This window comes from Urocitellus parryii, chromosome 1 (assembly GCF_045843805.1).
Source record: "Urocitellus parryii isolate mUroPar1 chromosome 1, mUroPar1.hap1, whole genome shotgun sequence".
NCBI classification, from domain to species: Eukaryota; Metazoa; Chordata; class Mammalia; order Rodentia; family Sciuridae; genus Urocitellus; species Urocitellus parryii.
This window is the reverse complement of record NC_135531.1, coordinates 211,327,456-211,346,264: the sequence shown is the minus strand read 5'-3', so window position 1 is coordinate 211,346,264 and position 18,809 is coordinate 211,327,456. Positions and strand designations below refer to the sequence as shown.

At 32.9% G+C, this 18,809-nt stretch overlaps 1 pseudogene; it reads left to right on the top strand.

The window, feature by feature from the left end:
• The first annotated feature begins 698 nt into the window (after positions 1-698).
• Positions 699-831, top strand: LOC113191660 (U4 spliceosomal RNA; annotated as a pseudogene).
• The last annotated feature ends 17,978 nt before the right edge of the window (positions 832-18,809 follow it).

Genomic DNA, 18,809 nt, shown 5'->3' with positions numbered 1-18,809 from the left:
CATGTATCACTATAGTATGATAACTTTAATCCTTCAGGATAAATATCAAGGAGTGGTGTACCTGGGTCATAGGTGGTTCCATTTCTCATCAGTTTTCAAGGAAACTCCATACTGGTTTTCATAGCGGATATACTAATTTACAGTCCCATCAACAGTGCAAAAGTGTTCTTTTTACTCCACATCTTCTCTAGCATTTATTATTAATTGTATTATCAATGACTACAATTCTTCTGGTGTAAGATGAAATATCAATGTAGCTCTGATTTGAATTTTCCTAGTTGCTAATAATATTGAACTTTTTTCCCATATATTTGTTAGCTATTTGCATTTCTTCTTTTAAGAGTATCTAATTCATTTGCCTATTTATTAACTGGGTTATTTTATTTTTTGGTGTAAAGTGTTTTGAATTCTTTATATAGTCTAGATATTAATCATCTGTCAGAACAGTAGCTAGCAAGGATTTTCTCCCATTCTGTGGGTTCTCTTTTCACATTATTAATTGTTTCTCTTGCTGTGTTGGAGCTTTTTAATTTGAGAACATCTCATTTATTGACTCTTGGCATTATTTCCTGAATTTAGAGGTCCTATTGAGAAAATCATTGCCTATGCCTAAAGGTTGGAGTATTGACCCTATGTTTCCTTTTAAGAGTTTCTTGTCTAATTCTGAGGTCTTCGATCCATTTTGAGTTGATTTTTGTAGCTTTGCGCAGTGGCAGTATCGTAGCCAATGAGGTTTATCCAAGGCGCGATTATTGCTAATTGAGTTGATTTTTGTGTAGAGTGAGAGATAAAGGTCTAGTTTCATTCTTCAATATATAGATAACCAATTTTCTCATCACCATTTGTTATAAAGGTTGCCTTTGCACAATGTATGTTTTTAGCACCTTTGACAATAATCAGATGACTGTAGATGTCATTTTGTATTTGTTTGTCTCTGTGTCTTCTATTCCATACCATTGGTCTATGTGCCTGTTTTTATGCCAGTACCATGCTGTTTTTGTTACTATAGCTCTATAGCATAATTTGAAGTCAGGTGTTGTGATGTTTCCAGGATTGTTTTTTAGGCTTAGAATTGCTTTGACCATTCTGGGTCTTTCAGTCTTCCAAATGAATTTCAGGACTGAAAAATGGGTACTTCTGAATGGAACAGGACAGAAAGTCTAAATACAGACCCTCAAGCATAAGTCAGGTATTTTTCAATAAATGTACAATGAAGGGAATTCAACATTAAAATAGTAGTATTTTCAACAAAGGATGCTGAAAAAAATGGATATTCATAAGCAAAAAATAAATAAAAGAGTTTCAAATCATTCTTTTCACAATAGGCAAAATTTAATTAAAAACAAATTACAGACCTAACCTAAATGTAAACCCTAAAAACTTTAAAACATCTATAAGGAAACATGAGAATATATGTGCAGCCTTGGCTTTGAAAAAGCATCTCTCAGATATGATACCAAAAGTATGATTCATAAACCAAAAACATAGGTCTATTAAATTTAAGAATTACTGCTCTACAAAAGACACTACATATATGTATGCTTCCATTTACATAACATTCTTGCAAACACTGGTTTCCAGGACTGGGGATAAGAGGGATTGACAAAAGATAGGAAATTAATTGTTTTGGTGTGATAGATCTATTCTATCTCTTGATTGTAATGGTATTTACAAAACCCACATGACCTTCCACGAAAAGGCATGTGTTTTATTACATATAAGTTAAAACTTTAATTTATAGGAAAAAACAAAGGGAAAGGGATAATAATATTTTTTTCAGAAAGTAAAAACTGAGGAACAGATCAATATCAAACAAAGAAATTGAGTTAGTAATTAATAAACTTCCTATAAGAAAATTCTAGGCCCATATAGGTGAATTCTTAAATATTTAAGAACAAATAATACCAAGCCTACATACTTTACTTTTAAAAACAAAACAAAACAACAGAGGACATGGGAATACTCTCCAACTCTCCACCATTACCCTGCACTAGAAAATAATCCTTGTAAAAGAAAGCACAAGTTAAGTAAGATCATTATTGCTCTTGACTATAAACTTAAAACCACAATAAAATATTAACAAACTGAATTCAGCAACATGCCAAAAGGATTACACACCATGACCAAAGTAAAGACTGGTCTAACATCCCAAAATCAACTAATTTCATCAATAATATTAACAAAAAAGATGGCTAAAACCACATGATAATCTCAGTAGATATAGGTAAATTAATAAAAGTTCAATTCTGTAATCTAAATAATTCTCAAAAACTAATAATAAAAGAATATACTCATAACTTGCTAAAATGGTTAGTCTACTAGGTTGAAAAAAATCTTATTCTGTACTTGCTACTAGAAATTTTAAAAAACAATTATATTCAAAATATGATCAAAATGTACAAAACATTTAGTCATTTATGTAATCAAAAAGTGTAAGATTTTGCAACTGAAAACTGTAAAACAATGGTAAGAAATTAAAGATCTAAATAAATTGAGAAATCACATTTGTAAATTGAAAGACTCAGTATTGTTAAAAATATAATTCTCCCCACTTAGATTCAATAAATCCCTTGTATTTAAAAATATCAGCAGGTCTTTTTTTCCCCTTGTTCTTTCTTTTCTGTTAGAAAAATTGTGTCTACATGTATGTGAAAATCCAAAGGACATAGAGTAGTTGTGAAGGGTTTTTGATTTGCTAGTTTCACTGAGCTGAAGTCCCCAGTTATTCAGTCAAACAATAATCTGAATGTTGTTGCAAAGATAATTTATAGATTATAGCCATAATCACTTGATTTTAAATAAGGAATATTTTCTGAGTTGATCTCAGCAGGCTTGATTCAAACTGTTCAAAGACCTTAAAAGCAGAGGTTAGGCATCTTTGAAGATTTTTGCAGTGGACAGCAGCTTCAACTTGTGCCTAAGAGTTAAAGATCATCAACACTTACAATCATATATGTCAATTCTTTATGTAAATCTCTTAATATTTATTTCTGACTGGTTCTGCTCATCTGGCTGAACTGTAGCTAATGCAGAAGTGATAACAGTCTTTTAGAAGAACAAAGTTGAACTTACATTACTTGATATTAAAATGCACTATAACACTATAGTATGATTAAAACAGTATGGTATTGCTTTAAAAGAGATATATAGATCAACAGAATTTAGAGTCCAGAAAGAGAATGATTTTTAAAACAGGTCTCAGGGCAATTCAATAGGAGAAGGGACAGTCTTTTCAACAAATGGTGCTTGAACAACTAGATATTCATCTGTAAAGAAAGACTCTTCCCTCACATCATACACAGAAATTAATTCAAAATGGGTCATAGAACTGAATGTAAGAGTTAAACTTTCAGAAATTCTGAAAGAAAACCAGAGAGAAAAATCCATCTTTATACCCTGAGAACTAGACTGAGAGATGAATCAAAACTACTCTAAGATATCATCTCACTTCAGTCAGAATGGCAGCTATTATGAAGACAAACAATACTAAGTGTCTCTAGGATGTGGAGGAAAAGGTACACTCATACATTGCTGGTGGGACTGTAAATTGGTACAGCCAATATGGAAAGCAGTATGGAGATTCCTTGGAAAATTGGGAATGGAATCACCATTTGACCCAGCTATCCCTCTCCTCCACCTATACCCAAAGGACTTAAAAACAGCATGCTACAGGGACACAGCCACATCAATGTTTATAGCAGCACAATTCACAATAGCTAAACTATGGAGCCAACCTAGATGCCCTTCAGTAGATGAATGGATAAAAAATGTGGCATATATACACAATGGAATATTATTCAGCAATAAAAGAGAATAAAATCATGGCATTTGCAGGTAAATTGATGGTGTTGGAGAAGATAATGCTAAATGAAATTAGCCAATCCCCCCAAAAACAAATGCCAAATGTTTTCTCTGATACAAGAAGGCTGATTCATAGTGGGATAGGGACAAGGAGCATGGGAGGAATAGACGAAATTTAGATAGGGCAGAGGGGTAGGAAGCGAAGGGAGGAAACAGAGGTTTATCAAGGATGGTGGAATGTGATGGACATCATTAACCAAAGTACATGTATGAAGACAAAAATTGGTGTGAACATACTTTATATACAATGAGAGATATGAAAAATTGTGCTATATATGAATAATAAGAATTGTATTGCATTCTGCTGTCATTTATTTTTTAAAAAATCAATTAAAATTTTTTAAAAAAGAAAATAACAATTAAAACTAGAACACATCCACTATATACCCACTAGATTGCCTATAAACCATAAACCAACAGTAACAAGTGATGGTGAGGAATGAAGAAAACAAATCCTTCCTAGGTAGTAAAAGGGAAGATATAAAGGTACAGACACTTAGGAAAACAGTTTAGCAATTTCCTAAAGTTTGAAACAATGAAACTTCCAATTTGTGTAAGTTCTACTCCTAACAATGTACCTGTTTAGACATTTAAATGTCCCCCAAAAGCTCATGTGTGAGACAATGCAAGAATTTTCAGAGGTGGGATGAATAGATTATGATAGGCATGACCTAATAAGTGGATTAAACAACTAATATGGATTAACTTGGTGGCTAACTGTAGACAGGTAAAGGGTGGGTTGGGCTGTAGGTCACAGGGATGGGCCAAAAGGGTTTATATTTTGTCCTTGGTGAGTGTAGCTTTCTCTCTGCTTCCTGGTGGCCATGTCCTGAGCTGCTTTCTTCCTCTATGCCCTACTGCCATTAATTTTGTCTCACATCAGGGCTAGTGATATGAGTCAGCTAACTATGGACTGCAACCATGGGCCGAAATGAACTTCTCCTCCTCTACATTGTTCTCATCAGGTCTTTTGGTCATAGTGATGCAAAAGCTAATTAAAACACTACTCAACAGCAATGAAAATAGAAATCCACACAAGAGCCTATTTTCACAAATATTCATAACAGCGTTATTCATAATAGCTGAAACACTCAAAACAGTCCAAATTTTCATAACCTGGTGAGTGGATAAACAAAACATAGGATGTCATAAAATAGGATACTATACAAAGAGTTTGTTATTAGACACAGTCAATCTGTATTTTAGAATTGAATGCTAAATATTTAAAAATGAATACTATTCAGTTTTATGTCACAATGTTCCTGTGTATAATATTATTTAATTGAAAATACATAGACAGCATACCAATTTTTAAATCAAAATTGATTAATTCATATGTATTATTATTCAGACTTTAAATTTACATGATTCCAAAAAGGCCATATAATAAACTAAACTTATCAGCCCCTAATTTACATAACTCCATGTGATAATTTATGTAAATTTAATTTTAATGAAACAAGAAAACAATCTTTATATGAACATCTATGCCTTGATAACCTGATTAATATAAAATTTTACTAACTTGAAGATACAAATTATGTGACTATTTTGTGTACAACCAGAGATATGAAAAATTGTGCTCTATGTGTAATATGAGTTGTAATGCTTTTTGCTATCATATATAACAAATTAGAATAAGAAAAAAATAAGTAAAATTGCAACAAAAATATTAATTATACTTTTAATGGAAATATGAATTTAAATTTATTCCCAACTTCAAATAATCTTCAGAAAACTTAAATTCCATATGGTAGGTATTCATATTGTTTCTGTTCACTGTTATTAAAAACATAATGTAATAAAAAATTTTACTAACAAATTCATGTACAAATTTTAATGTCAAAATAAATAACTCTATATAGCAATTACAATGTGTTATCTTTGAAACTGATTCTTTTAAATATTTTAGACAGCAGTATCTTATGCAATTTTGTTATTATATATTATCTTATGTGATTTTGATGTGTGACAAATCCAAGAATTGACAGACCCATGTAAGTCGTGTGTACTATCATGCCTCATCTGAACGTCTCTACAAAATATATGAATTGAAGGATTGAGTGTGAGAAGAGCTTTCAAAGCTGAGTCAGAACTGGGGGCTGTCAACTCTGATTAAGACACTGACAGAGTGCACAAAAACACCATTTGTTGGCATGACATATCAGATAGATGAAGGATCAGTCTTTGTCTATTGAATTCAGTTTTCTTTCAAACTGACTTACAGATCAGCTGTAGTGTGTCCAGAGGCAAATAGTACATTGATTTTTAATATAGGAATTATGCAAAATACATAGCAATGAAAAGTTTTTAAAGAGGCTTTTCTATAGTATTAGTAAGCACAATGAACAATTGTGCATTAATACGAACAGTGTTTCCTTCCATCTTCTACTTCTAAGAGCCACTTTTTAAAACAGCAGCTCCCATTAAAAGACTAATTCTCCTTCCACCCATGACTAAAGCGTGTGGTGAGGTTTACTTTTGTTTAGCACTGAAAAATAAATGATGGAAAATTGGAGCTAACAATATGTTCTGATTATTCCTACGGTATACAATATTCTCTGAATGTGACAAACCATGTTTATCCCACTAGGGAGAGCAAGTAAGGGACAGAGAGATTCCCTGTGATTTATTGGCATGTATAGTGCTGTTAAATAGCCATTTTTATTATTCTGCCTTGACATTGACATATTTTATTTCACTTTGAAGAATTAAGATTTCTGCATGCAGAATCTTACCTAAATGTGTATTGACTATAGGAAATAAAAATTATTTGGGAAGTAGTTAAGACCATCAAATCCATCAAGTATTATGCCCCCTTGTTATTATTCTAAAACATGTGTTTTTAAAAAGTTGTTTCTATCTAATACATTTAAGTGCCCTATTTCCCACTTTTCCACATTTTAAAAAGTGGCAGCATAGAGTAGATCTGATTTCTAGGAAACTAAATTTTCCAGAAAAGAAAGGATACAGATTATCTCCATATGTAACCTTTTCCCAATTACATTCATGGTCTCAGACTGGTCTTAGAGCAGCCCCAACCAATATGTTTGCATATTCCAGTATAGTAAAACACATGCCAAGGAATCAATGTATGCTCAGTGGTGAATTGGTTATGCTAATGGGAGAAGACTTTTTGTTCTGTTTTGTTTGTGAAAAAGGCAAGGAGAGTGTAAACACTGTCTTCCCTAGCCACTTAAAGTGAAAAACAAAAACTTTACAGTGACTGACCAGAATTATGAGTAATATCTGTAGACACAGAAGACAATAAAGCTAATCACTCAACTTATAAAACTCGATTCTGTGGTCAACTTTTTGGCAAAATACAAAACAAAAGTAACCCAAATAATTTAATTGTACATAACATAGGGAAATAGAAAAACAAAACAAAAATACCTTTTATGAGTCATTATTTTTATTCTCAGTTGCTGTATATATATTATAGGACTGAAAAAGCAAATAAGAAAATACGCTGGTGCCATTGAGATCCAAGGGATTTGGGCCAGGGAGAGACAGAATACAGATAGAAGAGAGATGGGATTAATAGAATCTCTAGTACCGATTTTGAATTACAAGTATAAATGGCGTATTTAAAAAAAGAGAGAATTGAAAGATTTCTTTGCTCTGACTACTGAAAAATCCTACAAGAAACAATTAAATAAAATCTCTAGATCTTCATACTAGTCTCTATAGTTTTTCTTTAAAGGAATACAAGAATCCTTGGGAAAACGGCTTCACTTTTTTGGACAAGATATAGATATAAAGATTGTTATTGAACATTTTATATTACCAAAGCAAGGAAACAGACTGTAGGATAATGAAATGACTCCACAGATTACTTGAAGCTTCTTTTCAGTGGTCCAAGATGGGACCATTCCACATCAGTAAGAGTGGAACATGCAATGAATGCAAATACATCTAAAATATTTAAATTAATAGGGTCATAATAATATAAAAACAAAAAACTTATTGCTGGCTTCTGTGAAATGCTGAGAAACAAACTCAGCATTTTAAAAACTAGCAAATCAAGTATTTATTATGCTTTTTCTATATAATGTGCACTTGACAGTAACCAAAGAGCTGATAAAGAAAATTTTCTTTTTATTCAAATATATCAGCCAATAATTGAGAAAGGGATGCAATAACTAAAATAAGACAGGTTTCATGGTCTACCAAAATAATGCTTTTAGGCCATAGAAAATTTTTGTCTGTAAAGAGTCAGATGGTAAAAAATATTTTAAGCTTTGGGGCTCATATGATTTCTTTTACAGCTCTCCCTTGGTAGCATGCAATAGACCATAGGCAACAAATAAAGGAATGTATCATTTTTCGAATAAAACTTTATTTACAAAAATAGGCTGCAGGGAAATTTGACCTACAGTATAGACAATGATCATAAATGGTTGCTAACATCATATAAAGAGATAGTATATGTCTTCTTATACAGGTATGTAACAACATATAATACTATTTATGAAGTAGTCTTTCACATGTACACTCAATTAACCTAAATCTGATTAAGGTGTGTGTATATATATATATATATATATATATATATATATATACACCCATATATATACACACCCATACACATATATACACTCAGTACATTCAGTATATCCTGAGACTAAAGATATATATCCTGAGACTAAAGAAATACCAGACAATTGCAATAAAAGGTCAGTACCTTTGTAGATTGTAGATTCTAGTTTTAAAATATTATATATATTGTTCAAACATACACATGAATATATATTCATGTGTATGTTTGTATACACAAACATTCAGGGATGTTATTATTGAAGCTCAATGATTGCACTGGGGTTCTTAATGCTATTTTGTCTATTTTTGTACATGTACCTATACATGTATTAAAATATACTGTCATATATGCCAAAAAAGAGTAAATTAAAAATAAATAAATAAAATGCTAAAAAACAATGTAAGCAGAAAGATATGCTTTGTGGTTCATAAGTATCAGTTTCTAATCTGGGAGACTTTTGGGTAATTCTTATATTTTAATTTAGATTTTCCCCTTCTTTAGTTTTCTTTATTTTCCCTTCACAGCTCCATACTATTTTGTATTAGTCCCTTTTGATGTTTATAGTCATATATATTTTATTTTATTCCAAGAAAAAGCTCTGCTTTTAAATTAGGGTTATTCCTCAACATTTTTGACATACCAAGTTTATTAACACTGCAGAATAATTAACTTATTTTAAGAAACCAATGTCCTGAACCCAATACTCAATTCAAGTTCCTTTCTAGTTTATATCATAGGATATAGCAACACTATTGAGATTAGGCTGTTTAGATATTTCATCATATCAAGGATAAAATATACTCATTATGTTTATTGATTTATAAACTTTTATAACTTATAATCAATGATAGTGGAAATGTAGTTACAGGAAATTTCTGAGCTTAATACACAATATAACAAGGGCAAACTCCCACAAACAAAACAGCAATAAAACTACATTTGCGGTTTTATAGACTTGTTAAGATCTTTCAAGTTACACTTCATTCCACTGCATACCCAGCAACCACTCATGTATAATTGGAAGCATTTGAATTTTGATGTTATGGTATATAAAATTTTACTTGATAGTTTCATTTAAATTTTTCACAACAAAGCATTATAAATCTCTTTAAAATACAACAGTTCTTTAAGACTTCTAACTTATTTGTCCAATCTCCAAAAAAATACACACTATTGGTTTATGTAATTAATATATTTATTATTATTATTATATTCATTATATTCAAAACAATCCTAGGGTGATGGAATTATTCCCATTGTATATTAGAAAACTGAAAAATATTTCCAAATCTTTAATCTTGAATAAAAGAGCTGGGTTACAAACACAGATCTGATTCTCTAGAACCCACTTTCCTTCAAGCACACAACACAATGTAAAATATCTAAATCCATGTGTTGAATTCCTGGTATTATTATGAAGACCCCCCCCCCAGCTTAATGTCAAATACACTATTCTTTACTCTGATCAACTGTCTGAGGCGTACATTTTATGGATAAGCAAGCAGCACCATGTAGAGAATAGAAATGATACCAACTCTTTGGAATGTGCATTTCACTGAAAATGTTAAGATGATATTCTCAGAAAAAAAAAGACCAGTTTGAGGTGACCTAGAATATGACTTCAAAGTATATGAAGGCTAAATTAATCTGATCTCAGAAAATGTAACATTTAAAATAAAGTCGAGAATAGTGTGTCATCTAAATATTAGGAAAAAGCTATCACAAATAGATTTTTTTTACATGAGGTTAATAACTTCTTATTTTGTACAACTTCTCCTTCTAGATTGTTTTCTTAGGTTGTCATATCTTTAATATTTTGTGTATGGATTTGCCTACAATAAAATGTATTCAAAAATATATTTGTAAGGTTAAATGGTCAAAGTTAGCCCCCTATTCCTAGTGATATTCCATGAAAGAAATGGTCCTAGAACTGAAAATTCTGATCAAGATTTAAAATGTGTATCTTATTTTCTTCTCCCAGAAAATAGTTGTTGTGAATTCTACCAATTGTTCTCAAAAATCATAAATGTTCCATAATCACAGTTCAGGTAATAGTTACAATGTCTCAAGGCAAACCTATACATTTAATAGTCATTCATTCTATAAATGATCACACATTCCTTCTTAGTACCTGGCTACATATTGCACTCTCAAGTTAGGGTCTGTAAACAAGTCAAGATGGTTCCTGGCATTTTGCCAGAGGGAGTGGTTTGTGAAGTAACTCCAGCTAACCATTAAGTGTGGAGATTCCTTATTGGTTGACTGCTTTATCTAGTTTATGTTAATTAAGATAAGTTGTGTGTAATGTATATATACCCCTCTTGTCCTACAATAAAGGGCTCCCATTCCTGCTGTATCAATGTACACAAGTTGCTCGTCACCCCCCCACCCCCGCCCCGGTTATTTTGCTGCAGCCAGACTGCGACACTCTCACATCCTGCATTCAGTCCATACTGAACTTGAACCTCTTCATTTCTTTTTAGGTTGCATGTTCTTTCTAGCTTCCAAGTACCACAAGCTGTTTGCTGCCAGAAACTGTCTTTTACCACTCCTGGACTAACTTCTCTTGTCTTTCAGGGCTCCTCTTAGGTTCTTCCTCCATAAAGCTTTATAGACTTCTTGCATTTGTGTGTAGCTCATAGAGATATTTCTATTGAGAAGATTTCTATCTCACCTCAGTATGGCAAGACTTGGACTACCTCTTGATGTTTGACTCATTTTCTCTCTTCCAGGGAATGGGAATTAATATTTCAAATTCATGTGTTTGTTGAAATTAAATCCCAATCGTTCCTCAACAGAACACAAGGATGAGTTCTTGATTTCTCATGGTGTGTGTTGTGGTGGGGGTTGCTAACATAGAAAATTATATAAGATAACATAAGATCTTGAATGCAGGATAGGTAGTAACTAAAAAATTATCACTAAAACTGTTTCCTCCATCACCTTTGCTCCCAGTACAGTGGGATTGATATCTACCCTCAGAGCACATCCCTTGGCTCATGTCATGATACCTCCAGTGACAGTCCCAATCCCAGCTACCCAACATGTTTATTTTAGGCAGCCCATCTTATTTATTTCTGCAGAATTTTGTGGTTTCTGTTAGAATGGCTCTTGACTTTTATCCACTTAAATATCCATGTATATGTAATACAATTTATATACCTATTACTAGTAACAAAGAGGGTGAGCTGGGTACAGTGGAGCACACCTGTAATCCCAGTAGCTCAGGAGGCTGAGACAGGAAGATCGTGGGTTCAAAGCCAACCTCAGCAACAGTGAGGCATTAAGCAACTCAATGAGACCCCGTTTCTAAATAAAATAGGGCTGGGGATGTGGCTCAGTGGTTGAGTGGCCCTGAGTTCAATCCCAGGTCTGCCACACCCCAACCCCCACCAAAAAAAAAAAAAAAAAAGAAAGAAAGAAAGATGGTAAAGTCAGCTATTTGCTTGACTTCAGAAAGCTAGAAATCTGGTAGCAACTACACTAATTATATTTCAGGTTAGTATTCTGTTGGAATTTCTAATGAGATAAAAGAACAGAGATCACCCAGAATTTGGCCAAATCTGCGGAAATGACAAATATCTGCTCATTTTAATTTATCAAAAAAAAAATCCCCTGATTTCTCTTTAGACTGAAGTCTTGTCCATTTGTCTGGTCTAAAAAGCTTGCTCCCAGGAAAAATAGCCCTATGAGCATGCTATCTTAAGTGTTAAAAGTACCAAATTCAAGCTTGTGTTTGTGTGTGCATACATCTGAACTTTTAGCACTTGCAACATGCCCTGAATGATACTGCAGTGCAAACTGGATGGTGTGATCCCTTCATTTGCTCTGGACGCATCTTGTACTTCCATCATAGAACTTACTGAATTCACTTGTTTATTTAAGCTTAATGAAGGTAGGAACCATAGTGTTGCCCATTTTTGTGTATACAGTTCCTAAGACAACCTCAGAGTAAGTACTCAATAAATGTTAACAGAATCAGAGTAAGTACTCAATAAATGTTAACAGAATGCAAATGGTATCAATTTAAAAATATAGTATGGATTATGGGTACCCTTCTTTACATATAGACTATGGATATAGATAACCAAAAGTATGTATTTACATACTTATGTAGATTCTTTATATGTATTTGTGTATCCCAAATATCATTAATGCAATCAAAACCATAGCAACTTAACAATTATATGACTCCCACTCTAATGATAAATCCAAAACCCAGTTGACTTTCTTGCTTGTTTACCCATCAACAAAATATATAGGAAGAAGAGAAAATCCAAGAAGGTTCTGTAGGCTATTCAATAATACAATTCTGCATTTTCAGCTGTCTGAAAACAGCAACAAATAGATATTTTTCAATTTAATTTTAAATGAAAAGACAACCTAAAAAGAGAAATCCATAGCAGAGCTCATAGTCAGACTGCCCTAGCATCAAGTATCTCAAGATTCAATCAAGGGCAGATTAAATACCCTGCTGAGTCATAACTCAGTGATAAACCATTATACTACATATTTCTTCCTAAAGCATTTTGAATAGAATGTTACTGTATGGGGTCCAATTTTAGAAGTAAAATATTGAAAGGTCATTCAGTCCTTCCTGAAATGACCTGAAAACTTTCTTCTTTACAATAGAGATAGAGAGTTTTCTCTAATTAGTTCCTTAGTATTAAATGTTTCGTTCAAATTTTCACTGAAATGGATTTCAGTGAATTTGGATCCCTGTTTCTTTTATAGTAAGAGTAAAAGAATTTAATGCTTTGGACCCTGGGTGAACTGCCATCCCACCTCACCACATCCCCAAGCTCCTCCACTTTTCTTCTTGATCACTTTTATACCTCCTTGTTTTTACAGGTTGGGGATCCTCCCACCCTGAGGCCTTTGTACTGGCTGTCCTCTCAGTCCAGGACACTCTTCCCTCAAATACCAACAGAGATCCTCACTGTCATGTCAATTTTAGATCTTTTCTCAAATGCCCACTGCTTGGAACTACACTCCTTCCCTATCTAATATTGGAACCTTATCCAGCACTTATCGCTCCTCACTCAGCTGCACAGTGTTTGTAGTAGTCAAGTCTTTCTTCGAAAGATACTTACGAAGTAGTATCTTTCGTGTGGATTTTTCCTCACTGTTGGATATGTCCCATGAGAGAAGATGATTTTCCTCCTTATCTCTACCACCTAGAATAGTCAGTGCCTGGCACATGTTAGGTTCACAGGAAATTTTTCTCAAATAAATAATGCAAAAATTATATATTTATATAAAATTATATATATGTAGTTCTCATAAGCACTTAATGATATTGAACAGTTTATTGAAATGTTTAATTTTTAAGACAACCAGAATTTCACATACAACACAATTGCAGTTATCTGAAGAGATGTAAAGAGCAACCAAGCAAAATCCCTTGAATGATAGTTTTAAATATGAAGAATAAAAATGGAGGAATATGCACATAATCATAAAACTCAGAAACTGAGTAACCCAATCATTTCTTTTCTGAATCTTCTTGAGTCATTTCATATGTGAGCTTTTGGGGGCCAATTCACATCCAAACCATACAAGGAGCTTTTAAACTAGAGACTATTCTGTTACTTAACAATATCAAAATACATCTTACAAAAATACATCTTACATTTCATATATATATATATATATATATATATATATATATATATATATATATATATATATAAAATGAGTCTGTGGGTAATTTTTTTCTTTCTTTTTAACTTTGTGCATCAACATTTTTTAAAAATTTACTTTCACATTAAAAAAATAAGTTTGAGAAAACACCAACCTCAGATATAATTTTTTTAAATTCTCTCTGCAAAAAAAAAAAAAAGACTATAGAGTTTTTCAAATGGCTTTCTTTGATCAACCCCAAAAGAGAATATAAACTTTTTTGTTTTTCCTTCCTTCCTCCTTTTGCCTTCCCTCCCCCTCCTTCTCCTTCTCCTTCTAGTTTGGTTTCTTTTTCAGTTCACTGACTTCACACACTTACCTGAGAATATCTCTCTTTCCTGAAGTCGGTAGTTTTGTTGAGCTTTCCTCTTCCTTTCTGTTAATTTTATTAGGAGGAATTCATTAGACTGGAGGGGTACTTTTAACAACATTTTTTTTTTTTTTTGTATAAAGGAGTGTTTTAGTCAGCGTTTTCACTGCTGTGACTAAAGGACCTGACCAGCACAATTGTAGAGGCAAAGTTTATTTAAAGGCTCATGGTTTCTGAGTTTTCAATCCATAGGTAGTTGGTTCCATTCCTCAGGGATCGGAGTAAGGCTAAATATCATAGCAAAAGAGTGAAACAGAGGAAAGCAAATCACCTGATGATCATGAAGCAGAAAAAGAGACTCTATCTCCCAGGTACAACTATATACCCCAAAGCCATGCCCCTGATGCTCCACCTCCTTCAGCCACACTTCAGTTGGCACTTAATCCCATCAGGTGATTAATTCACCTATTAGGTTAGGGCTATTGTAACCCAATCATTTCTTTTCTGAATCTTCTTGAGTCGTTTCATATGTGAGCTTTTGGGGGCCAATTCACATCCAAAACCATACAAGGAGCTTTTAAACTAGAGACTATTCTGTTACTTACAATGTCAAAGTACATCTTACAAAAGCAAGTAATGACATTGAATAGTGGAACAATTAAATGCTTTGCCATCAGCGACTGTTCAGTGTGGGTGAATGCATCATTCACACAAGCATTTTACACTAGCTTGACTTTTTTTTAACTTTAATCAAAATGTAAGGAAGAGTTTATATTAAAACAACAAAAACAAAACAAAACAAAAAATCCCCCCGTTCCGTAGCAGCAGCCTGAACTCCATGAATCCTAAGTCCAGAGGAAATGATTATGCCTCCCTTTCTTAATTGAAGCATTACCTATTTGATTCACATAAAATAAGTCCCATCTTTCCCTCTTTTCCCAATATTTGGTATTTAAATTCTTGTTTGAAGTTTGTATTAGTTAGATTTCTAAGTGTAACCAAAGATTTTTCTGTTCCATACTTTCAGTAATATTAATATATTTTTAGTTAAAACTTCTAAGGAATTCACTGTTTTTACTTTTTGTCCAAAAAAAAAGAAAAGAAAGAAAGAAAGAAAGAAAGAAAGAAAGAAAGAAAGAAAGAAAGAAAGAAAGGAAAGAAAAGAGAAAGAAAGAAAGAAAGAAAGAAAGAAAGAAAGAAAGAAAGAAAGAAAGAAAGAAAGAAAGAAAAGAGAAAGAAAGAAAGAAAGAAAGAAAGAAAGAAAGAAAGAAAGAAAGAAAGAAAGAAAGAAAGAAAGAAAGAAAGAAAGAAAGAAAGAAAGAAAGAAAAGAGAGAACTTTATTTGGGGGGCACTCACATTCTCCATCTACTTTTTAAAAATATATCATCTTCTCAAACATCAGTTTTCATTGTGCTTTTTAGAATATATTTGCTTTTAAATTAGTTGAATGTAGTGATAGAACTTTCCAGTTCCTGTAGTGATCCTTGTTTCTCATAATCATTTATTGACATTCTCATATTCTTCTTGTGAAACACAGCCAGGAGAAGTTCTTTCTGGAATGGTACATGAGTAACCAAAGCTTTTATATATCTAAAAATGCACTTATTTTGATATATTCTTGAATAATAGTATAGTTTGTACTGATTTCTAGAAATAATACTTATTTCCTCCCAGCATTTTGCATTTTGAAGACATTACTACTTTCATTACTTTAAATTCCAGCAATCATTTTTGCTGATGAGAAGCTTTTTTGGGGGGGAAAGGGAATAATTTATCACCTCTCCTGATAGATTTTAAGAGATTTTAAGCTGTTCCTCTTTTTACAGGTGTTCTATAGTTTTGTCAGACAACATCTAGATAGATTTATTTCTGTCTCACTCAGGACCTCTGCACATTATCTGTGTCCGGTTCTTTCAAAGACTTGCCATATTCTCTCAGTATTTCTTCCTAACAGTTTTCTCTGTTCTCATCTTCTGAATTTCCTCTTAGGCATATCTTGGGAGTCTCAATCTGTTCCCATATTTTGACTTGTTCTGTTTTTAAAGAGCTTTGATATTGTTTCACTCTTAGTCTCTGTTATAATCTGGTTGAAATCCTTGGGGTTAACTTCTGTATCATGAATTCTTTGTCTCTCACTAGATATGACTTTCTTCTCTTGAGGTTTTTAAGCCACCTTTTAGACAAAATTCCATCCTTTTTAATTAGTTCTTTTGTGTCTGCTATTGCTTTCAATTTTTTTAAATAAATACTTTAATTAATTTATAATTATTTTTGTTTCAGAATTTCTTAGGGTGTCTTTTTTTGAGTAGATAAAATTCAACCCTTTACCTCTGTATTCTCAACATATCTGTCTTTTTCACAGTCATTTTCAGATTGCTTTTTTATTTTAATTTTGTTTACATTGAATTCACTTCCCAGAAACAGATTTTGTTTTTTTGTTCAAGGTCTTTTTGGGGCATTAATTTTTAATAACCTTTACTGGCCTTTCTTGATTGGGAGCTTGTTCTGTTCTCTCTCATTTCCCTGTCTCTCTCCTCCACTGAGTCATCTGTCTTTGAAGATTTGAGTGGACTACACACTGGTCCCTGGATGGTTTCTCCAGTCCAAAATGTGATCTGTGTTGAAAGCAAGTTACTCCCACACTGCAGAGCAATTATGAATATTTCAAATCCAGACACTTGAACTAATGGGTGACTTGACCCAGGTCTTGGATACAAGGTTGAACTTCCTTCTCCCTCTTTTTAGGAGTTCAAATCAGTTTCTAGAGGCCCCAGTCTGTGACCCACAACAGCTTTTTTCAGTTTGCATTCAACGTGGGGGAGCCCTTTTCTAATTGCTGATCTCAAGTCAAACTTTCCTCTGGTCTCTTTACACTTAGACCCATTTCCCAGCTTAAGAGATCTAGTACTCAACATGCCATAGTCTCTGCCCCACATCCTCTGTTCTACTTCTCTGGTTTAGATTCACAGTGAATTTTTCTTGGCTTTTGAGTACAGCTTTTAATGTTTTTAAAATGTTGCCTCTTTCTGTACACAATTAATCAGACTTTGATAATTAATCAGAGAAGATTTTCAGATAGAGAATCAGTCATATAGATAAAGATGGCATGTAGCTGAGTTAGTAAAAATTAAATGGTTTATTAAAATAAAAACAAAAAAGGTGAGTGTAAAAAAACAAAAAGGTCATCTTCACTATCCTCTTCAAGAGTACTTCTTCGGCAACCTGAAAACCTCCCACTAAGTTCCACTTCAAGGTTCCACTACCCCTATAGCACCAAGTTGGGGACCATGCTTTTCACAGGGAGCTTTGGGAGACATTCAGCATTCAAACTATAGAACTATTACAGAGAGTAAACTGCATAACATTAAAAGTATATAGCAATTATAGGTGGAGAAGCATATCATTTAGAAGCACAGTGTGAGATGATGAAGGGAAGAATATGCCAGTTATTAAGAAGGTCTTACACTGGCCCTGAAGTCTTAGAAGTTCTATGAACCATATCACCTCTTGTGTCTTTCAATGATTTTCTTGAGTCACTTGATATCACTGGCCTTTAACTCGGACTTTACAATAAAATCACCTAGTGACCTTTTAGAAAATATTGATGCCCGGGACAAATTTCCAGAAATTCTGATTTAATTTTTATTGTAGGATATGATCATCTGTTTTTTAAAATTTATATTTTTTAACTGATACATAAAAAGATAAATATTATACATAGTTATGGGATGCTATGTGATGTTGCCATACATGTATACATTGAATGTTTAAGTCTGAGTAGACATTTATTTCCTCAAATATTTATTGCTTATTTATGGGGAAAACATTCAAAGTCCTTTATTTTGACGATCTTTTGAAATATGCAGTAATATGCAGAAGTAAGTTATAATTAGATATGAGTAAGAAGTTTTGAGGTTCCATTTGATGGTACAATGACCATAAATAATGATAATGTACTGTATATCCTTAAAGTACCACCAATACTTATAGTACAGAGCTAGGATTGAAACATTGCTACAATGTAAATAAACATCATGTAATTACACATTCATATTGTTCAGTGCCTGCCATATTTTGGCCACAAAACTGAAAAATAAACTTGAGTAACAATGGCAGAATCCCTTGTTATCATAAACTATGTGAATTGGTTTGTGTATTAGTTCCCTATCACTGGTGTAACAAATTACCACAATCATAAGTGTCTCAACATAACGATTTTTTTGTTATTGTCATGGAGGTCAAAGATACAAAATGGGTCTTGGGCTAAAGTCAGAGGGACAGCAGGGTTATGTGCCTTCTGGAAGCCCTAAGGAAGATTGTTTCCTCAATCTTCCATCTTCTAGAGGCTTCTAGCATTCTATGGATTGTAGTCTCTCCCTCTATGCTCAAATCCAGCAGGGTAGCATGTTTAA